The sequence below is a fragment of the Sceloporus occidentalis genome, unplaced genomic scaffold, assembly GCF_023333645.1.
Source record: "Sceloporus occidentalis isolate IW3139 unplaced genomic scaffold, rSceOcc1.0.p SCAF_1, whole genome shotgun sequence".
In the NCBI taxonomy this organism is placed as follows: domain Eukaryota; kingdom Metazoa; phylum Chordata; class Lepidosauria; order Squamata; family Phrynosomatidae; genus Sceloporus; species Sceloporus occidentalis.
This window is the reverse complement of record NW_028316981.1, coordinates 313,877,709-313,901,905: the sequence shown is the minus strand read 5'-3', so window position 1 is coordinate 313,901,905 and position 24,197 is coordinate 313,877,709.

Genomic DNA, 24,197 nt, shown 5'->3' with positions numbered 1-24,197 from the left:
AAGTGCTGTAAATTTACACAGCACTGTACATACAATCTTTTTAATTGGACGGTTCCCTGCCCTCGGGCTTACAATCTAAAAAGATATGACACAAAAGGAGAAGGGAAAGATGGTGGGGAGGGGGCCTCTCTAGTAGGATAATACATATAAAATACATAGCAATACAGGAAGTGATTCAATAAAACAGACAACAAAAGAACATCAAATAGCAAGTGACAATTATGCAATGCCTGGACATGCTTCTCTGAACAGGAGAAAGGTCAGAAGCCACACCAAAGCCACGCCCAAGTCCTAAGGACTAGAATGCAGCTTTGGCGCAGTTTCTGGCCTCTTAAGATGCATGTGTCATTTAAACAGCATACCTCCAAAGTGACCCAAAGCAGCTTTATTTTGACCTGTCTGTTCAGGCCCATAGTCATTTTATTTCAGTGAAAAAAATTGTGACGGTGGCAAAAAGGTGCATCCCCCATTGGGCTTTGAGGTTAATGTATCTTCCACCACTGGGAAGTTGTTAGGTATCCTGTTCCAGGGTTGGAAACTTGATGTCCTCTTGACTGGCACATGGCTAAACCAGATAGCCCTTGTGGATCCTTCCAATTCTTCTATGAGTCTGTGATGGTTTGGGATTATAACTCTTCTCCTCCCTTTCCAGAATGACTCTGGTCAAGAATTTACATTGAAGTTTTGTAGCATTATTCTCTGCATGTGAAGTTATGCTACCCAATCTTTATGTTATGCAACTGAATACCCACATGAATGTGTGACCGAGTGCATAACCAAATGCCAGTGTGTATCCATGTGTAATGACATATGTGCATCCAATGCACCATGTCCATCTATGTGCAATGGCATGAGCAATTCCACTTCTATAATCTTGAACTGAATGAAGATGTAAAAAAAGATGTGCAACCACTTCCACAGGGGAAATTACACATGCATAAGACACAGACAGGGTTCCAGCCAATGTTCAGAAACTTTGGAAGCAGAAGTTCAAAACATCTGGAGGATATCAGACACCTAAGTCAGCACATTTTTACAACTCAGAGATAAAATCATAGAATTATAGAGTTGGAAGAGACCTTGAGGGCCATCCAGTCCTACCCTAATCTGCCATGCAGAAACTCACAATCAAATCACACCTGACAGATGGCCATCCAGCCTCTGTTTAAAAATCTCCAAAGAAGGAGACTCCACCACACTCCAAAGCAGTGCATTCCACTGTTGAACATCTCTTACCATAAGGAAATTCTTCCTAATGTTTAGGTGGAGTCCATTTTCCTATGGTTTGAATCCATTGCTCTTTCTCCGAGTCTCTGAAGCAACAGAAAACAAGTTTGCTCCATCCTCAATATGACATCATTTCAAATATTTAAACAGGGCTATTAAGTCACCTTTTACCCTTCTCTTTCCCATGCTAAACATACCTGGCTCTCTAAGCCGCTCCTCACAGGGCATGGTTTGCCAGACCTTTCACCATTTTGGTCTCCCTCCTCTGGGCATGTTCCAGCTTTTCAACATTCTTGGTTGCACATTCATCAGCAAAATGGCATAATTCATAACAAGATTCCATTCATGCATTTCTGACTTCTTAGATGGCAGCATACACCTATTCATCAATGTCTTCAATATACCGCTTAATTCACTAGGATTGAAGAAACAGCCACTGAGCATTCTCTTTGCATAGTAGGGAAAAAAATGGAGCACCTTGACAGACATGTAATCATAGAATCACAAAGCTGGAAGAGACCACCGGGGCCATCTAGTCCATTCCCCTTCCAGGAACATACAATCCAAGCACTCACAACAGATGGTCATCCAGCCTCTGTTTAAGAAAATCTTTAAAGTAGAAGACTCCACCACACTCCAAGACAGTATATTCCACTGGTGAGCAACTTTCATCATGAGAAAGCTCTTCCTAATGTTTAGGTGCAATCTCTTTTTTTGTAGTTTTAATCCATTGCTCCATGTCCTTTTGAGACACCTGAACCAGCCCTCCCCTCCTTTTTGTTTCAGGGGATTGATTTTCAACATGACTGCTTTGATGTGACAAAGTCTCATACGTACATTTCTGAAATGCAGGTTGCTTCCTATTTCCACCTGTCCCTGTAGCCAGCCCACTCCTTCCATACAATATAATGGAATCACCACTGCCAAACCCTTCAGTCCATTGGAGTGAAAACCATTCATTTCCTGCCTCAATTTTTAAGATGCCAGACTCAGAGTGTGAGAATATTCTCTATGGACGTAATGGGACATTTAGCAATTCATTCATTTTCTACACATGCTACTTATTTAGACGCTCAGCGGTTGGCAGCTTTGATGTGGAGTGGTGGAAATTATAAAGACATTACGTACCATAAAAATATAAATGAAAGAAAACACACAGGCTATTTTATATCAGGGTAAATTGACTAGTGTCAGATGCGGGATATTTTCTTTTATAAATTATAATAATTGTCAGAGGAAGGTGGTCCCTTGGGTTGAAACACTACCTGGCTGTAATGAAATTGCACTGAATCTGGTTCCCCCCCCCTTCTCTCATATATATATATATATATATATATATATATGTAAGAATGAGTTTCTGGGAACATTGTTCATGTGCTCACATCACTGTTTTTTGGGAATATATTAAAGGCATTGTGACTTTTCCACCACTTTTGGATACTATAACTCAGGGGATCAAACACTAAAAAAAGTCCATTATAAAGAGAGTGTTGGGAATTGTGTCAAATTGAAACCTGTCTCCATCTTTTTCTAAAAATAAATCTGAAGAAAAAATATGTTCAGGAAGCAAAAGAAGCCAAATTTAATTTCTATGCCCATTCATGGAAATCCATTTATGGACACTCAAGCCCTTTGCTTTTATGTGCCTTCAGGTTGACAGTGGGGCTGTCCACATGGACCAAATAAAACATTCTCTCAGAGGGGAGTCCAGATGACTCAGGGACCAATCCCCTGTTCTGATGTCTGGCCAGCGTATTCCCCATCCCACCCCAGAATGGCATTACTCAAACTCACCATTTGCTTTGGGTCATCCTAGAATATGCCTAGCCCTTAGGTGCAGGGCTTTTGGTGGCTGTTCTCATGTGCATCCCACTGTGCCACCTGGTGTGTCTTGGGTCACAGCAAGTTGCTCTCTCTGAGCTCAGCTATGTCAGCAGACACACCAGGGTGGTACAGTAGGATGCACATGCAAATGGCCACCTGGTTTTGCTATGGCTGGGGGAAGGCTTAGGTAACAAGAAGATGTAAGGGAAGCTCTGGGGGTGATCCTGGAATATTCTGACATGTATGGATCTGGCCATAGATGTACAATAATCCTACCATGGTTTTCTTGGCAAGATTGATTTTAGGAGTGGTTTTTTAAAGCAGAGAGAATATAACTTGCCCATAGCCACCCAATGGTTTTCCATGGCTGAGCAGGGCATTAAACAAGGGGAGAGACCAGTATGTGTTTATGGGCTATCTACATCAGGGCAGAAGATTCCACAGAATGAAACTTACATTACAAATATATCAATTTTGGAGGATTTGCACAGCCTAGATTCAAGGTAGGCTCTTATCACACGTGGAGGGTTTGCAGCTCAGATCCGTGATGTTTTTTCACACCAGATCCAGAGTCACTCCCGTCTAGCAATGCAAATTCTCGTTAAAACATGATGTTTTACCACACCTGGTTGCCTTTCCATTGCCCTTCCGAATCAAGGGGGAAGCAGAGTCAGTTCAATCCCAAGCAAGTAATGTGATGCGGATTCAAGCAAAGCAGTGTGAGTGCACATTGTATTACCACACCGGAACATAATTTGAGGGTTCAACGATTCGAATCAACATCCTTGCGCATTCGCAGTGGGGCTCTGGATGCTGTCATCCTTCCCTGCCCCCTCCTTAGCTGTCATCTTTCATCGAGGTGAAGGAGGAGGCAGGGGATGATGGGATTGGTGGCAGGTTGAAGGAGAGGAGCAGATCAGGGTCTAGGAGGATGCAGGGGATGATGGGATAGGCGGCAGGGTGAAGGAGGGGAGCAGATCGGGGTCTAGGAGAAGGCAGGGGATGATGGGATAGGCGGCAGGGTGAAGGAGGAGAGCAGATTGGGGTCTAGGAGGATGCAGGGGATGATGGGGTAGGCGGCAGGGTGAAGGAGGGGAGCAGATCGGGGTCTAGGAGGACGCAGGAGATGATGGGATAGGTGGCAGGGTGAAGGAGGGGAGCAGATCGGGGTCTAGGAGAAGGCAGGGGATGATGGGATAGGTGGCAGGGTGAAGGAGGGGAGCAGATCAGGGTCTAGGAGAAGGCAGGGGATGATGGGATAGGTGTCAGGGTGAAGGAGGGGAGCAGATCGGGGTCTAGGAGGACGCAGGGGATGATGGGGTAGGCGGCAAGGTGAAGGAGGGGAGCAGATCGGGGTCTAGGAGGACGCAGGAGATGATGGGATAGGTGGCAGGGTGGCAGAGAGGAGGAGAGGGCATGAAGGAGGAGGAGGGAAATGATGGAGCAGGACGCAGGGGGCCAAGGGGAGCAACATCGGAGTGGTTTTCCACACCAGACCAATTCGAAGTGAAATCGAAGTGAGCTTGAATGCGAATTTTGTGAATTCCCTTTTTTCTGGAATTCATCAAAATGAGGAGTCACTTTGGATTCACTGCAGAAGCCCCACGGAAGGAGCTCCCATAGAAAGGAATCGTGTCTGGAAACAACATTCACATTATGACGTAAATATGCATCGTTGAACCCACACTCACATTGGAACTGAGCTGCAAAAGCTCTAAAAATCTCCGTGTGATAAATCCCACAGTGAAAGTAGAGGCCATGATCTACATTGTCTCCTAGGATATTTAGAGGCACCCAAGAACCCCCAAGCAGAAAATTGCTTCCAAGTTTTATAAATACGTGTGTGTGTGTGTGTGTGTGTGTGTGTGTGTGTGTGTGACAATTTCACCATATTCACCATGTACCCCGAGGCTGTTTAGACCCAGTAGAAGCCTATTTAAAAAAAAGAAATGAGTTGGAAGTCCACCCCTAGATGTCTAGATGATTTAAGGCTGTATCTCTTTTCAGAACTTCAATAGAGATTAAAATAAATGTACAAGGAAGGGTAGCATCTGATCCCTCACTACTGCTTCCTCCAATGGGAAGTGATAACCTGAAGAGGAGAAGACAATCTAAAGTGAACAACTTCAGTGATGGGAATAAGAGAGCCTTCTTAAGAAGAAACAACTCATGGAGGTTCTCCGTGTAATCCAGAATTATGTCTACTTAATCACATAACTCTCTTCTTTAGACTGTTATTTTCCATCTGAGGAGATGGATGCCAAGCATGGAGTGAGCGAGATTATCTTCACCTCACATATTTGTTTTAACCCTGTTTGGTAACTTAACACCTGAACAGGGCTTGAGTTGTGTTTTGAATGTTGGATTCCGATTCTGAGAGACCGGGGTTCAAATCCCTGCTGAGCCATGGAAACCCAGTAAAAGGTCTAGGGCAAGTTACACATTCTCACCCTCAGAGGAAGGCAATGGCAACATTTACTTTGAAGAAACCTTATCAAGAAATCCCTGGGGGAGTGTCACCATAAGTAAAAATTGACTTGAAGACACAACACCAACTGCAAGCCACTGAGGTAGCCTCCCTTCCCAGTGTGTCAGGGTTTTAAACACAACTATTGAATTAGGATATAAAAATGGATACCTCTTTTTTACCAAACACAAATGCCATAATAAAATATGACTTTAAAAGAGCTTAAAAGCCATATCCTTAGTCTAGTGACAGGATTTAGGTGTAAGATCACAACCCTAATTAACCAAGATTGCCAAAGGACAGCTGAACCAACTCTAGCTGGGCTTCATCCAAACCTCTCCCAGCCTAAACATGTAAGATATTGTGAAGTTGAAGGCTTTCATGGATGGCATCCATAGTTTTTTGTGGGTTTTTGGGGCTATGTGGCCATGTTCTAGAAGAGTTTATTCCTGATGTTTCACCAGCATCTGTGGCTGGCATCTTTAGAGAATGCTGACTCTCACTCTCTTCCAGGTCAGGATTCTCTGAAGATGCCAGTCACAGATGCTGGTGAAAAGTCAGGAATAAACTCTTCTAGAATATGGCCACATAGCCTGAAAAAACCATAAAAACCCATATAAGATATTATTTATGATTACCCTCATCCTGGCACAAATTTGTTTGGTTGTGTCCCTAAACTGAAGGAGATTTAGACATGGGGTAACTCAGCTGCTTCATCACCCTGTTCGTTCTTTGCACCCTTTCAGGAACCTCTGCTAGAAGATCCTAGCCAGCATGTCAGTCCATTGGGAGTTATCTGAGACCAACCAATAGAAGAGACTTCTGACAGCAGAAGGATAGAATAAGTTGTTACTACAGCAGACACATCTTTGAATTAGTATTGTACAGTAAATCATTTGAATTCCCATCTCATTATGCCTCATCCTGAGAGCCAAAGAGAGATCAAATGGACCATTAATTTGACCAGGAGGAACAGCACACATTGTGGCTAGATATATACCCAATGCGTCCGATCAACAGAACTCAAAATGATCCTATTTGGGCCATAGCCTGCCATTTAAAACGGTACTCGTTGTTTAATTATAATCAAATCCCTGTGCATAGAAGGTGCATTTCTTCACCTCTCAATTTTCCGGGGTGTTCGGAACAGTGCCACAAGTAAGAAAAGGAGAAACTGATTTACCTGGGATTAGTGTGGGAGAAGGCTAATTGCTCTTTCACCTTATTTTTGCTGTCATTCCTTCGGGGATTATGCTAAGCCTCCGAGTATGTTTCATCAGAGTAGCATGGGGATTATATTTAGTCTCTGTCTATCATCCAGACACTTCCTGTAATGTTGACTAGGATTTCATAAGCCTTACAATTCATCATGCAAGTCCTTTTTAGTTAAACTTGGTATATTATTCAGGTTACCCAAAGCAGATGCTCTTGGCTCTAATAGAATTAACTAGGAGATGATGCTCAGTGCGTCCACTGGGAAAGTAGAGACTTCTACAGGCTTCCTGCTCTATTCCTTGTTTCTCCCCCTTGCTTTGCCAAAACATATTGCCGCTGCAGGTTTATCTCACTTATGAATGAAAGGAAAATCACTCCAGCTGACACTGGAGTTCTTGCCTTGTCTAGGGAGAAAGACCCAATCAGCAAAATTATGGGTTGTACTTCTTGCTTGACTGTGTCATTTCATACCTCAGGTGTGAGGTGTTGCATATTGAAATGATTCCACTTTAAAACAAAACTGCTTCATACAGAAGAGGAGCAGGCCAGGGAGAAGGCTTCACAAGAAACTTCTTTGGGTCGAGTAAAATCTTAAAGTACCTCAAACTGAATTTCCCATTAATGGGTATTATTCATACTTTTTGGCAAAAAATTACAGATGTTTGTATGGGCAGCTGGTGGATCCACTGGGGGTATCTACACTGTAGAAGTAATGCAGTTTGATGCCATGAAGTGCTGCTGCTCCATCCTATGGGATCCTGGGGTTTGGAGTTTTAAAAGGTCTTTTGTCTTCTCTGCCAAAGTGAGCTGGTGCCTTACAAAACTACATATCAATGGAATCTGTAGGATGGAGCCATCACTCACACGCTATCTATCTATCTATCTATCTATCTATCTATCTATCTATCTATCTATCTATCTATCTGGGCTTATCTACACAACTAAATAATCCCCATTGTATTAGAGAGGAATGTGATCCTGCCACACATGATTCAGAGGAGCTTGGGCCCTTGGGAGGGGACAGGGCAAATATCTCCACAAACTTGGGGGGGGGGAGGCTTTGCAGGTTTTTTAAATTATTATTATTGGCATATCTAGGACTATCCCCAGGGATACTTGTGACTGTCCATCTTATTCAGGTAGCTATGCATTTTCAGAAGGAGGATGTGTAGATGAAAACAGATACAAATTTTCACCAGAAAGTGAACATAAACGTTGATGCAAATGTGTGAAAATCAGCAGCAGTTCTCAAAATACACTCTTGACTATGTTCATGCAATAACAAGGTACCAATGCATGAGTTGCTGGAAGAAGTCTTCCACAAAGTTTTTTGTGGGTTTTTCAGGCTATGTGGCCATGTTCTATAAGAGTTTATTTCTGATGTTTTGCCAGCATCTGTGGCTGGCATCTTCAGAGAAGATTTCTCTGAAGATGCCAGGCACAAATGCTGGTGAAACGTCAAGAATAAACTCTTATAGAACATAGACACATAGCCCAAAAAACCCACAAAAAACTATGGATACCGACCATGAAAGCCTTCAACTTCACTTCCACAAAGTCTTTCCATCCCAAAGTCCAGGTGTTGGTCTTGAAACATTTTTGTCTCCTAGAATCTTCTTTTGCACAATCTAGCACAAAGGGCCCAGTCATTCCTTAAGATGTAAAATTAATATCCTGGAACAAAAAAAGAAAAAAGAAAAAGAAAAAGCAGATAGCACATAATATCACGGGGGGGGGGGGGGGGGAATCCCCTTCCATTTGTCCTGCATGGCTAAACTGAAATCCCATTAATTAAATCAAGTTGATAAAGGCCTAAATTCCAGCTCCTGCGGGAACAGTAGTTCCATTCCTTTCCTGTATTCACTTGTTATCTATGTATTTCTTTCTCTTTCTTAATCATCCACAAAACCTTTGCAAGCACAACTCCTTTCTTTAAGATTCCCTATCCATGGACTAAACCAAAGTCCACATTTGAAAGCAGACAGAAGGAAAACATGTCCAGATGTTGGTAGTTCATGGAAGGCTACAGAATGAAGTTGTTGCTACACCTGTCACCTTGCAGAATTTTGAATTCTGAATAGTAATTGGTTATACTGTACCATTGCAATATTTTTTGTGGGTTCCTGTGATATATATCTAAGCTTGTAATCTTATTTTATAAGTATGCAAAAAGTTTTGCTATTGTTATTCCATTACTCTGTTATATGTGATACTGCAACTGAGGTGAGTGCTGACCTTTTCTGGTTACCTTGCAAAACAGGCTTTGCCTCAATCAAAAGGGTTATAATCTTAAGAAGGGCTATTTGCAGAGACTTTCTAACCCTTAGGTGACCTCCAGGACTCTGGCCTCATAACTGTTCATGCTCAAGTGCCTCTTCAGTACTTAATTTCCTTCTGTGAAAGAGCTAGCTATTTGAACAAGAAGATTGACTTTAAGAGGAGAATTACAGTCCAAACTGCTGTGGCACTCCAAATATCATGAACCTCATCATTAAAGACTGGGGAGTTTATCAAACAGGAGGAATTTCTCTTAAATTTGAATGAAAAGAAAGTGGGCCAGAACACATTCACTTAAAGTCTCTAGTTTTGCACAATTACGTGAATACGCATTGCATTCGAACTGGCTCCCTATTGCCCGAAAATAGCATGCCATTGCCCGAATTTGCGTGTGGTAGTCTATAATGCAATAACGTGAAACCACATGATTGCATTTGGACTGACTTCCCATTGCCCAAATTTATGTGTAGTGGGTTATCACGTAATAACGTTAAACCCCATGATTGCGTTCAGATTGCCATCAGATTATACTTCCAATTCCCCTTGTCTGATAAACTCCTGGGAATTATGACATCTTCTATGCAGTTGCTTGTTGATTTACCCACCACCACCAGTTTATTACTGGTGCTAGGAGAGAGACTTGGAAAGAAGAGACTTTTTTATGAGTATGAGATCCTATGTGTAGCATTCATCTGTTCACTGGGATGTAGACATTTTGTTGTCTAGATAAGGAGTTGACCAAACATTGTTGTGAGGACACCAAAATGCCTCACTAGACCAAAGCTAGAAAACAAAGTCCCCTTTCATGGTGAGTTCATTTCTGCTAGGGGGTTCAGAAGTTGTAAAGCTATTTATAAAAGTAATGTATTACCTGTGTAATTCTATGCCCCCAAAGTAATTACCAGCATAGTTATTCTTTTTAAAATATTTATCTCTTTATTTTCTAGTTTCTGAAAAGTAATATGGACGTTGAGAGATCTTGTAGCACCATTGACACTAACTGAAAGAAAGAAATTGGCAGCATGAGGTTTCATAGACTTGAGTCTACTTCCTCAGATGCATTTCATTTTGTCTCAAAGGTGTTACAAGATCTCTGTACATACTGTACTGATTCTAGACTAACATGGCTATATCTTTGAATTCCACCAAAAATTAACTGGGAGTTAGGTAATGTAACCAAGGGCCCGAACAGACAGGCCAAAATAAAGCTGCTTTGAGTCACTTTGGAGGTATGCTGTTTAAATGATGCATGTATCCTAAGAGGCCGGAAACTGCACCAAAGCCACACTCCAGTCCTAAGGACTGGAGTGCAGCTTTGGTACAGCTTCTGACCTCTTAAGATTCATGTGTCATTTAAACAGTATACCTCCAAAGTGACCCAAAGCAGCTTTATTTTGGCCTGTCTGTTCGGGCCCTAAAATAACTATTTATTGGCTACTAAACAATTGAATGCTAAAACCCATTGGCCAGTGATAGAAGTATCCATAACTCTTGGTTTCCAGGTCTCTTGCCACCTTGGCTGCCTGCCACCAAAGGCCTACTGGCACTGAATTTTCTGTGGGATAAAAGAAAAGAGTGTGATTTTTCCAGCTAGGGGTTTACTTCCCACCAGTCTTCAAGGAATATATGTCCAACAAGGCTAGAATCTCAGTCGTCTTTTATTTACACATCAATTCCCTTATGTGCACACCTGTACATTTTTGGCCATAGCGTAATGTTCCTATTCAGTGCACATTTGTGTAAGCAAATTTGTGCAAGTGTAAATGCTTCACATGCAGTTGGGCATTCTTGGGTGGTGTGCAGCTATTTATCACCACTGATAACAAAACAGTTGACTAACAAACATTTCAGAGACAGTCATTCTCCTTTGGACAATGGCAATAGGCAAGTACTCTGGCAGATTGTTACGTATTGTCAACACTCCAAGGAGTGGCACAACTTACCACTTAACTGTTGTCTTCCTTCAAGTTGTTTCCAACTTGCAGCAACCCTAAGGCAAACATATCATGGGGTTTTCTTGGCAAGATTTCAGAGGGAGGTTGCATTTGCCTTCCTCTGAGGCTGAGAGAATGTGACTTGCCAAAGATCACCTAATGGGTTTCCTGTGGCTGAGTGGAGATTTGAGCTTGGTCGCCAGAACTGTATTCCGACACTCAAACCACTATACCATGCTGGCTCTCGCCACTTAACTGCTGTGGGTTGGCTCTCATCCCTAACTTTCTTGTTATCACACTTCCTTGCCAGCTGTAATTATCTGCTCCTACCCCTCTACCCCCCCAGCAACCCCCTCTCCCCTTCTTTTCCTAGCCTACAGAAATATTTTATAGGATGCTGCCCCCCCCCCCTTTTTCTCTCTAATTAAACATTTTGAGCAATGAGTCATTATAGAAGTGATTTATGGGGCTGGCTCGATTGCCAATCTTTGCAGTGTATTTTTTCCGTATTACTTAATTGTTTTAGTAGCACTTCAGCCATTACTTTCTTAGTTCAGAAAACAGGAAACAGGAGCCTTCTATTACAGATGTTTGGCTAATTAGCTCAGAGGCTGTCTAATGGGGGCTATTAAAAATGTAAATTAGGAGTGATCAAACAGAGGGAAGTTTTGTCCTGACAGTATATACTAATATGCTTCAGGAAGGGGGAGAGGTGTGTGTGTCTCTGTGTGTGTTTGTACGTGTGTGAGAGAAGGGGAGATACAATAGGGAAGATCTTATAACTGAAACAGGATCTTAGATTTTATGATAACAATTGGAAAGATACACTGTTTAAATGGAAGGCTTCTTTGGGGGGAAAAAACCAGGAAAAGTAGATGTGTTGCTAGAATAAAATAGGTTGGTGACTTTGTAAGTGGGGTTATGGTGGTAATCTTATTTAGCAGAATAGAACAAGCTGGAAGCAAAATCGTCTGTGCTCATTAGCTTTTGAAAACACAGTCCTCCCTAAAGTTGAAGATGAAACTAATGGAATCTATGATTAAGTGAGAAGGTACTATAGAAATGACAACTCCCATTTTTAATGTGAAGTCGAAGGCTTTTGTGGCCGGCATTCATAGTGTTTTGTGGGTTTTTCGGGCAATGTGGCCATGTTCTAGAAGAGTTTATTTCTGATGTTTGGCCAGCATCTGTGGCTGGCAACTTCAGAGAAAAACCCACAAAAAAGCAACAACTCCCATTTTGTTTTTCTCGAAATTTGGTGGGGGTTCCTTCTAGGTGTGGTCCTCCACACTTTGTTGTCATCGTGTGGCTTCAAGTCATTTCCAACTTATGATGTTCCTAAAGTGAACCTGTCATGGGGTATTCTTAGCAAGGTTTGTTCAGAGGAGGTTTGCCATTGCCTTCTCCTGAAACTGATAGCTTATGATTTGCCTAGGGTCACCAAGTGAGTTTCATGGCTGAATGGGTACTCAAACTCTGGTCCTCAGAGTCATAATCCAATGCTCAAACCTCTACACCATGGTTTTAATTTAGTTCTAGGTCTTCTGACCATGATCCACAATGGGTAACAATCTTCTCCAACCCTATGTCCACCAGATGTTTTGGGCTACAATGACCATCAGCACCAACCAACCTTGCTAGTAGCCTTGATGGTAGGAATGATGCAAGCAATGGGTATGTCTAGCTATAAAGTACATAACACCATTGAAATATCTCAGGCAGGATCTGGAAGTAACATGAGAAAAGGGGAGTACCAAGCTGGGAGATGACTGGCATAGATTTTCTCCACCAACCCATGGACTCTGAGAAGGTCACTCAGGGCTGGAGAAAGGTATTGCATCACATCATTTGATTTTTTTTTTCCTGTGATTTTTTGGAAAATTCTTGGGGAGAGCTCAAAGTTATTTATAGGACTTCTGTGAGAAGAGCTGGAAAGGTGCAGCCCAAAACAGCTTACATTTATCACCAACGTCTCCTTTCTTAGAATTTACTCTGGTGAACAGAATGGCCATATGAACAAGTCTTTTATTCTTGTAGGGATCTGAAAAAAAGTTGTTTCAGCTTTATCACCTTTCTAGGAATCCCTTTTGTGTTCTTTCCCCACTCTTTGTTTATAACAAGTTGTGAACCTGCATTTTTCCCCTCAACGGACCTTCATGAAAGCCAATGTGGCGTAGTGGTTTGAGCATTGGACTAGGACTCTGGAGACCAGGATCCAGTTCCCCTTCAACCATGTAAACCCACTGGGTGACCTGGGAGAAGTCTCATCCTTTTAGTCTCAGAAGATGGCAATGGCAAACTCCCTCTGAAGAAACATGCCAAGAAAAATCCATGATGGTTTGCCTTAGGGTCACCATAAGTCAGAAAACAACTTGAAGGCACACCACAACAGCAGCAGCAGCAACGAACCTTCATATGCATTTTCCATATTCCATTTTTCTGCATGTATGCCTGTGTTCATTTTCCCCCATTGACTATTAACTATTTGTAATTATTTTATAAATTTGTGTATAGTTTCCTGTGCATTTCATTCACTGAATGGCACCAAAAGTCTTGCAAATGTGTGCATTTCTAAGGCCAGCTGTGTTTGATCTTGCAACAAGACTTGAGAAAATCAAAATAAATACCTGCTACAACCCTACTGGCTAGTTTTAACTAAGGTGAGTGAACCCGTTAGATCTATGGTTGAATGTTGAATTAACTCCAAGTAAATCCAGCTGATTCAATGAATCTACCCTAGTTGAGACCAATATGGTTAAGGCCAACAACCAAGATTCTACATTATGCCTGTATAGAGTAAATCTACATTCATGTAGTTAAGTGGTAGGTGCTCTGTACCACCTTTCAGCTGAATATGAGATTGTGCAACTGTGTATCTGACAATATTGTTCTCTTTCAGCAATCTATGAATCATGTGGTACATTGGAGACACTGATGAGTAGTTATGCATCATCAAAATGTGCAACTGTTTGCACAACTGTTAAACCTCCAAAACTCTGTTTACATCACTGTCAACTGAAGGCCAACATTACTTCTGCTGCTCAGGGAATGTGGCAGTAGTGGAGAGTGTGATGCAATTCAGGAAACTGGTAAATAGTCCCTTGTGCTTTTTCAAAAAAAGAAACATTTGTGCCCATATCTTTGAGTAACACATGCATAACTTATAACAGGATTCTAAGCAGTGAGAAACTGTGTAATGAGTAACAGAACACATTACTTAAAATGCAACTTTCTTAGTTCTTCTTCAGAATATGGAGATGCTGTGTAAGTCCCCCAACCTATGCCCCACATTAGCAGACAAATACTTTTTATTCAGCCAGGACTCTAAGTTGTAAATTATATAGCAGTAGTATGTTTGAAGTGGTGTTGCTGAATTTTATATGGTTTTTATCTATTATTTGCAATTCAGTTTTCAATGGTTTTTTAAACTGTTTTAATCATAGTTTTTAATACATTATTTAATTACTTTTAAGCTTTTCTAAAATGAGATTTAAATTTTATCCTGTTTTAAACTTTTGGAGGCCATCTTGGATTCCATCCCAGGAGAAAGGCAGGGGATACATCCAAAAGATAGATAAATATAAATAAATATTCCAATTTGAAAAAAAATCTAAAGTTTGTCTAATGTCATTTAATAAGACTGGTAAGTTACATTTGGAGTGGTGTGTGTGCGTGTGCTTTAAAGACACTTATCTACTTATGGTGACCACAGGCATTTCATGCAGCTCCTGATGTTCGTTGGTGGTGTTCCATCTGAGTTCTAAAATAATTCCAGATCTGATGTCTTTAGGGCATTTATGTGTAGTATCTGTGTATATTTGTGCCTTCAAGTTCCCTCTTGACTTATGGCAATCTCATGAATTCCATAGGTTTTTCTTTAGCAGGAAATATTCAGATGTGGTTTTGCTAATTCCTTCTCTAAAATATACCCTATAGCACTGGGTATTCATTGGCAATTTACCATTCAAGCACTAACCAAGGCTGACCTACCTAGCTTCCCAAATCTGATAGAACCTGGTGCTTTTAGGCTGTTTAGGCCCCTGGGGGTCACCACCACCATCCATGCAGGTCCTTCCAAAAATAAAGCAACTGAAATCCTGTTGGTTCATCCCTACTAGAGTTGACACATAGAATCAGGTGTTCAATGGTGAGTCAACACATAAGTAAATCCAACTGGTTTAATGGATGAATACTGAAAACATTCAAAGGAAAACTCACATCACCCTAAAACCTGAATTGGGGGAATCTTGATTTAAAATTCTCAGAAAGGAGTAGCATCCTCCTTCAAACACCAGCATTTCCATATCCTTGTGGTTTGGTGCACTGCTCCAGTGGAGCTTCTCTTGCCCATGTCTCATGCTATCTGACTTCACATTAGTGTGACTATTTTTCCTCAGTCCCCATTATGATACCAGAATAAAGGAAAGAAAATCCTTTGAATGGTGCACTTTCAGATTTAGTAAGTATTAGATTCTCTTTTTCTTTGACCCCTTTGTTTGGTTCATTTCCTTTTTCTCTGTGCAGACAAAATGTTTCATATCTGACATCTCTAGCAAGTGGTAAAATTCTGATCTGGATCTCTTTATCAAGGCTTCTCTCATTTTGCTCAGAATCTGAAACAAAAGTCTGACTGGAAATCTCAGCAACCTCTGCCAGAAACTTTGAACTTGGTTACAACCCAAATCTCCTTATTAAATTTCAGCATTCTGTGCATAATGAGTACCTAATGGATTTTGACTCAGTATCTTTCAGAGTTACTCATTTGTTGCTAGGGGTTCTACTCCCATTGCTGCTATATTTCAAAGGAGGAGAGTTTACATTATGTCACAGCCAGAAACGTGGAACTGTATCATGCTAGTTTAGCTAGTTTAAAACTTAGAGAAGCACCTTTCTCTACATATGCCCAAGATTTGAGATCTGCCTGATGGGGGCTCCTTTATGCCCCACATTTTAAGGCAATAGATGGTGGGACAACATGGGGAGGACCTCTTCTGCTGTGTCACCTTGGTTTTGGGATATGCTCCCCTCAGAGACCTGATTGGCACCAAAGCTGGTATCATTGCAAGTCAAAGCATTGGCTTCTTATTACAGCTTTTGGGGCCTCAATGGTTTTATCTGATTAGCACATGTACTATGGTCAGCATTGATTCAAATTGTCTTAATTGATTTTAAATTCCCTTGTTTTGACTGATAAATAATTTAATATATACGTTGGTCTTTTGAAATTATTGCTACTTCAATGGCTATAATAAAAACCCACACCTTGATTGGGAACCATGATTTATATTACCCTAGGTTGGTTATATTGTATGTCACTCTAAGATCCTCAAATACAGGACTGGGTATAAATATTTCAATAAATTAATGAAATGTAAATAGGCTTCCTTTCTTTGCAGAGAGAAAATAATAACAATATTGTTCAGCTCAAGATTGCTAAAGCATTGTCCCTCATGGGGTGCCATCATACATACATGAGAATGGTGCATGGGCATGCATGTGCATAGTTGTATACTGCCTATTTCACACTGATGCATATCAATGCATAATATACATTTGGTTGTGCAGTGTCACAATTCACTAATGAGGTGGTGTTGCACAGCTACCATGTAACTGTGCAAGCCTAATCTAACACTGTTGATGCAGTATCTCAGCCTGAATGGACCTTTCCTGGTCCATCAAGGCTTATCTTGTATGGTTATGATGAGTCTATTCTCTAATTTGCTATATTTTCCCTTTTCCTCATCCTCTTCTTCTTTCTCTTCTAGACATAATAGGGCTCGGTCAAATCAGGACCCACGTGGTTCAGTGGACAGAGTTTCAGTAGTCAGTGGTGTTCTGCTTTTACCTGGACACTCTTTTACTAAACTTCCTTCCTTCCAATGTATCATCCTTATGAGACCCACTATGGTGTAGTGGTTTGAGCATTGGACTGTAACCCTGGAGATCAGGGTTCAGTTTCTGGCTCAGCCATGGAACCCTCCTGGTTGAATTTGAGCAAGTCACACACATTCAGCTTCAGAAAACTAAGGTGATAGATTCACCTTAGGGTCACCATAAGTCAGAAATTACTTGAAGGCACACAGTAGCAACAACAACACAACTTTCTTACCCTTATTCTCCACCCCGCCCCCACCCTCTAGAAAGAAGGCAAACATTTTCTTCTACTTTTTGGAAAATCTCTGCCAAACATTCTCCCTTCCCATTTGCACTGCTGGAAAAAAGAAAGAAATCGAAAGTGAGAAGAATATTATTGTTAAACGCTACCCCGCCGTTCTCTCTCAAATCTCTTCTAATTGCTTCTGGCTGGACGGGGAAAATCAAGTGTTACAAATGGAGAGAAATTTAACTCTGTTCCAATCATGATACGAAATTGAGTTTTACGTCCGGGAGTGAATCACTGGAGCCTTGCAAAGATATTAAAATGAATCAATACAAGTGGAATAGGTGTGCGTATGCACACCCTACTGGGGTGTTCACTTCGGGACAGTAGGTCTTAGCAAGCTGACCCACATAATGGTCCCTTCTTCAGCATGAAAAATCAAACAAGATTTATCCAAATTAGTGGCTTTCATCTCCCTCTGATTATGTTGCTGCCACAAACAGGTGAACTGTGTCTACATCTCTTGTTTCTGTGTATTCCTTTTAAAAAGATAAATAAAAATAAAAATAAACACTTGCTGGCTCTGATGGTCTGGCAATTTGTACAGTAAATTAGGTTTAATTTGTTCTGAATACCACTGAGTTTCTCAAATAGTTCCAAGTGACACTAGGCGCACCAGCAAAATAGAGCGGGAAGGAAATGGAGCAAGAGAGACTCTTGAGCTAGCCTGTAGCCTTTCATTTAGTGCTCTGCTGAAATCAGTCCTCCAATTTCCTGGCGTATTTGTGCATGTGTGTGTGGCAAAAGAAGCATGTAGTTTTCAACCTCAGTCTCAGGATCCTTCATTTTCATTCCTTTCATTTATTTTGGTGAAGTTTTCAAGCTCATTTTGCCATTGACTATGTATGTGTATTTACGTTAAATATCTTTGCAGCCTCCCTGATTATTCAAGCTGGCTCCTCATCTGAAACAACAACAGCAACAACAACACAGAAAGGACTATGCTTTCAAAGCATCTCTTGGCCTTTAAATGAAGCATGGAAGCCCATGAAACTGAAGACCATGAGGAATATGGGATGTCCACAAATACATAACACTGTTGAACTGCATACTCAAAAAGCTTGGAAATAGATAGATAGATAGATAGATAGATAGATAGATAGAGAGAGAGAGAGATAGCTTGGTCATGTCCAGCGCAGGGTGTCCAAGCTGGTTAAGGGTCTGGCAACCAAACGCTTAGAAGAACAGTTCTTGTCCACTGGGGTATTAGCTACCCCAGCGCTGCACTTTTTTGGTCTGGCAAAAATGACTCTTTGGAAGGGGTGGCTTCTAGCCACCCCTTCTGGGCCATCTGTATTGGCCCTAAATGAAAGATAACCGTTGGTAGCATGAGCTTTTGTAGACTTGAGCCTAATACCTCAGATGCATGTGGTCCAAACATGCATTTGAGGAAATAGGAGCAAGTCTACAAAAGCTCATGCTACAAACTTCTTTCTTTCAGTTAGCGAATATGCTACAAGATCCTTTCCCAATATCCTGTGCAATACTACACAGAATGTATAACAAACAAAGCTTCCCACCTTCTTTGCCTTCACAGAAATCTCTCTCACCATTCCATCTCCACATCCCTCATCTTTCCCTCTTCCTCCATTTTTACTTCCCCTTCTCCTCTCTGCCTCTGCCCTTCCCCTCCTTCACCAAGCCCCCCACCGTCTTCCTCGCCACAGGGGGATCTTCCTCCCCAACCATCAGAATACTGCACCACTGTGTAAAATGCAACCTGCTTGCTTTGGCATTATCAGCACAGCCCTCTGCAGCAGTTTAAAAAGAAATTATGTCAGTTATAAAAAATTCCGACTCGGAAAAATAACAACAGTACCTCACAGGACAGTCACAATTTCCCCCCCTCTCCCATTGAAATAATGATGGTAGTAAAGTCTCTTCAGAAAAGTACTAAACTCCCAAAGTATTGTTAAAGGGGGAACTGTAAGGGGAGGTGGAGAGGGGGGGAAGTGCCACCCACCCTCTCTTTCTGCCTTATTGTTTTTCCTATAATTACCGATAACCCAGTATTAGACTTCAAGGACAAAAATAACTCTTACAGCCTCTAGATAGCAGATCCAAACTGGTCTTTTTCACCCTGGCAGCAATTTGGAAAAAAATGATTTCTCAAGGCACCTGAAGTCTATAATTGTTGGCATCACTCACACCCCTGGAGTAGCCCAGGCAGGTGGTATGTACACTGTGATTATATCTCTTTTTTCCACCCCTACCACCAATTTCCCACATACTGATTTAGCAATGGCTGTTGCCAGGTAGGCTCCCCAAGCTGGGAAAGCCTATAGAAATATGGCTGACCCCTGTATTGCTTCCTAAATGCATATATTATTTAATTTAGGATGAGACCATTAAAAAAGCCCAAATGTAACTTAGTTTGAAGGCTAGAATGGATGTGAATATCATTGGTGCTAAAGCCAGTAGCCACATGGTTTTGCTCAAGTCTCATCAAATACAATGGCATAGTAAAATGGTGACCTGTATATAAAATCGCAAAATCAAGATTTGTTACTTGGAATGTATACTTTATTTTGAATATTTTCAAGCTGTGAATACTTGAATCCATGGACTAAAAATTTGTGGAATAGGAGGGCTGACTATATATTACTTTCTAGACTTTACTTTATGTTGTGATGTCTTAGTGTGCTTTTCTTTGTTGGCCTTTTTTGCCATACCTATTGCACAATGCTGGGTACTGGTAGTGGGGAATAAATAAACATGTGTCCCCATGTCATAACAACACTTAGGCCAAGATGCTACATTGTGCTTGTGTAATGGAAACCTGTACACACATGCTGTGGCTGTGGTTGTGTTGCACCAATTTTGTGATGAATATAGATACTTTGAAATTAATTGTGTAACTGTCATTGTACTTGCTAATTGTCCCACTGTGGAATGGAGACTACAAAATAGTTGTTTCTGCAATTTCAGAGAAGAAAGTGGATGTTGAAGGCAACTGACAAACAATTACATGTTACAAAAAAAATGGGCAACTTCATAGATAGAATATTGTTGGTTACTCCCAGTCAGGCCCTGTCTGCATGGACCAAATAAAACACCGGGCGGAGAGTCCCAGTCCCATTTTATCAGCGGTTGAAGGGTACATCAACATGAAACCATTTAACTGCAGTGTATTGTATCTCTATCTGAATTTTTATCATGCTATAATAGTTGCCTTTGTAAAAAGTTTTAAATTAATATTTTAATGTAATTGTTTAATTGCCCCCCTTACTTTTTATTACCCATTGCTTTAACTGTATTTTTGTTTTAAGTCAAATTGTGAACCACTTTGTGTGCCATATTAGGAGAAAGTTGGGTTATAAAGCAGATGCAATTTAGCCATGTAAGAAATAGTTGCACTTCTGAAACTCCACGTTTGCAACTATGATGGCAGGGTTAATTTGATGAGGGAGGTTGGAGCCAAGACAGCCGATCGGAGTTTTTAGAACATACAGAAAGGCTGCAGCTCCAGCTAAAGAAGGGAAGGGGGAGAGAGGGATGTGCAGCTAGGGAATGGAGGGGGAAGAAAGGGGAGAGATGGACATTTAAGGTATGGAGCAGTTAAGAGAAAAGGATGTTACTCTATAAACCTAATGTTTCTTGTTGATGCCTATAGCTGTTCTAAAAGTACAAAGTTATCATTCCTGTGAAACTAGGAATGGAATTTCTAGTCATTTCTTTTTGGGTACCTCTTGACTGCACTGAATGTGAGTTTTGGGATCTCTACCACCAGATCACAGTCATCTGATATCAGTGAACCCACATGAATCCATCCTACTATCCAAACCAATGGTCAAATTGTGTGCCTTCAAGCAATTTCTGATTTATTGTGACCTAAGACAAGTATCATTGGATTTTCTTGGCAAGATTTGTTCAGAGGAAGTTTGTCATTGTCCTCTTCTGAGGCTGAGAGCATTTGACTTGCCTATGGTCACCCAATGAGTTTCATGGCTGAGCTGGGAATTGAATCCTGTTCTCCAGAGTTGTAGTCCAACACTCAGACCACTATGCCTTGCTGGCTCTCACCAATGGTCTGTTGTACTTTAAAGACTTGGGCCTCATTCCACTTACACTTAAATCAGTTTCCGATCTGAATTGACAAATCAATTCGACATCGGATTGTGATTCCCACTATCTTTGCCTCAATCATATTTTTTGTCATCTAATTGAATCAAAATAATCCACTTGTGGTTCCCGTTCTGAAATGAATCAGTTCTATTTAAACCGGTTCTTGAAACAGATAACCCACTTGTGGTTCACACTGGGAAATGAAATGGTTTAAATAAAATCGCTTCCTGTACAGAACATGCATTTCCGTTCAATAAACCAATTCCGATCTGCATCCAGTTCCCATTTGCTCAGAAGCAATTAATTTAAAACTGAATTGTGAAACTGAATCCAATTTGGTCCTGGTTCCCACTTGCACAGATTCGATTTGGATGAAAAGAAGCAGAGAAAGAAAACAGCATAAAAGACACACGGTTTAAATGGGTCTAGAGCATGGCTCCCTTTTGGAATCGCTTCAGTGATTCAGATTAAGTGGGAACCATGCTCGTTTAAACCAGTTCTTACCAAATCACGATCTGGTATAAACGGTAGTGGGAATGAGGCCTTGCTTAAGATCTAAATAAAGATGTTGTGGTCCAAAGGTTGAGCTGGGTGGCAAGTAACCTAACGGTAGGATTTCAAGGAACCACAGTCTGTTTTTTGTCACAGCAGATATGAACTGAATACATCCATTGCATAATGACCAAAAAGTGCAACTACAAACCTAAGGGAACTTTTAGACATGTATCACACCAACAGGATTCTAGCCTACTTAACTGTAGTCTTTTGCATTCAGTATTTTAGTACAAAGATGAACGAAAGCAAACACACAAAGCAGACACTGAGCTAGGGAGAAGAATCTCTAAGAATGGGAAATAGTGTAGAAAGTGAAGACAGTGAGGGGGGAGCAGAAGCAATTGGGCTAGAGAGGCAAAGTGATGCAAGAAGTGGTGTGTTTTGCATATCCCTTTCTAATGGCATGCCCTGTCTTTGGCGACAGGTCTCTAGTCATGTAATCGACCTAGAAAGAATTGCCTGCAGAACTTCACAGACCTCCTTTAAGCAGGCATGGTTTGTTAATGGGCCTGCAAGTCAGTCCTGGAGTTTGGTAATAAGACACCTAGGCTTGTAATAGCTCCCCTGAGAGCAATAGGTTGGGGAATTGACTGCATTAGGTTGCCAGTTGGGAGCCATTTCAAAGGCTAAGCAAAGGTTCAATGAACTCTCAACTCCCAAGTTGGGTGTATCTTCCAAGTTCAGAGAAAGAGCAAAAAGGGAAAAGGTGAGAAGTGGAGGGGAGAGGAGAGAGAGAGAGAGAGAGAGAGAGAGAGAGAACCCTCAAGTTATAGCAGTTACAAACAGGGCCAATTAAGAAGATGCTAATCTTGGTAGCCATGCTGGTAGTGCAGCATGAGAAACAAAGCAAGTGAGACTCAGTTTATCTAAGCAAATGGCAAATTATTCATAATTTAGGTAGCAACTGTACTTTGCATTTTGTGGCTGGATGGGAGGTATGTAAGAGTCATGAATCTGGATCTCCAAATCTCCGGGAATGTCAGCCATCTTGTCTCTGGTATTGCCACACTGCAGAAATAAAGCAGTTCGGCCCCACTTTAACTGTCATGGCTCCATCATGTTTAATCCTGGGATTATAGTTTGGAGATGTATTCAGCCTGGGCTGTTAGAGAGCTCTGGTGCTTCACCAAACTGAAAATCCCAGGATTACACAGGATGGAGTGATAAGAGTTAAAGTGGGCTCAGACTGTTTTATTTCTGCAGTGTGGATATGCCCTCTGTCTCTTATTTTCCTGCATTGGGAGGAAACATCTATGCTGGTTTTAAAGCAGAGCCACTTTTCTGATGAATTCCAAGCATGCTGGGGAATGAGTAGAGGAGGTCAGACAAGTTAGGGATAAGGTTAGCCCTTCTATCTTCATGTCAACATATGATGAAAACTGCAGCATATGTCCTCAGAACCAGCTACTATGAAAAGGAGGGTGTCTTGGAATTTCATATCTCAAGTAGCAGAACCTAGCTTGCTTCCCAATTCTTTTTGTAGCACGGGAAGCCCGAGAAGCATTTCAAAAGCAATTTGTGATATGGAAGAGTGACTTTCACTTTAGTGAAAGAAAAAGTTTGTAAAACAAAAAATACATATAGCATCTCTTTTATGGGGAGCCTTATTATTCCTAATTTTTCTAATTATTCTTTATGAACACTTATAACACTGGCAAGCTCACTGTGGTGATTAACCTACTCTTGCTTTTCATCCAAACTTAAAAGAGGTTATTTCAAGTGCTGAACCCTTTCTCCAAGCTGGTTCCAGATCTTGGCTATTGCTTTTAAAGTTCAGACAGAAATCCAGAGCAAATCCACAACCCCACTGACATCACAGCCAACAGTCACTGATGGTTCTGACTATTGTTCATTCAGTTGAAAAAGCTTGAGAAGCTTACTGGAGAAAGAAATTTCTTTCATAGATCTTAAAAATCCTCACCATCCTCCTCCTCATCATCATCTGTAAGCCTATGTTTTTCTCAAGCTACTGCCACACTGCAGAATAAATGCCATTTGACTCTGTGTTAACTGCCATGGCTCCATCCTATGAACTCCTGGGATCCGTAGTTTGTGGTGGCACCACAGCACTCTAACAGAAATGGCTAAATCTCTCACAGAACTACAAATCCCAGAATTCCATCGCATTGATCAGTGGCATTAATTCTGCAGTGCAGATGCAGCCTGAGACTAAAAATATATGATAATGGTTCTTTTCAAGGAGGCACCCTGTTGGACTGCAATGAGGCAGAGGTAGCACCATTAAGAAGTAATAGATCCAGAACGCGTGGATTTTATGAATTAGTTAAATGGAAAATGTTGAAGTTACTGATACAGAAGAGCTACGGTGTTTCCCTTTGAAAATCTGGAAGAAATTAACATGATTGAGAGTTAGAAACAGAAGCAAAATACAAGACAAAGCATGTTTTCTGGAGCAATGGAATATATATATATATATGGGCACATTATGGTTGGCTAGTATGCAGGGTCTGTT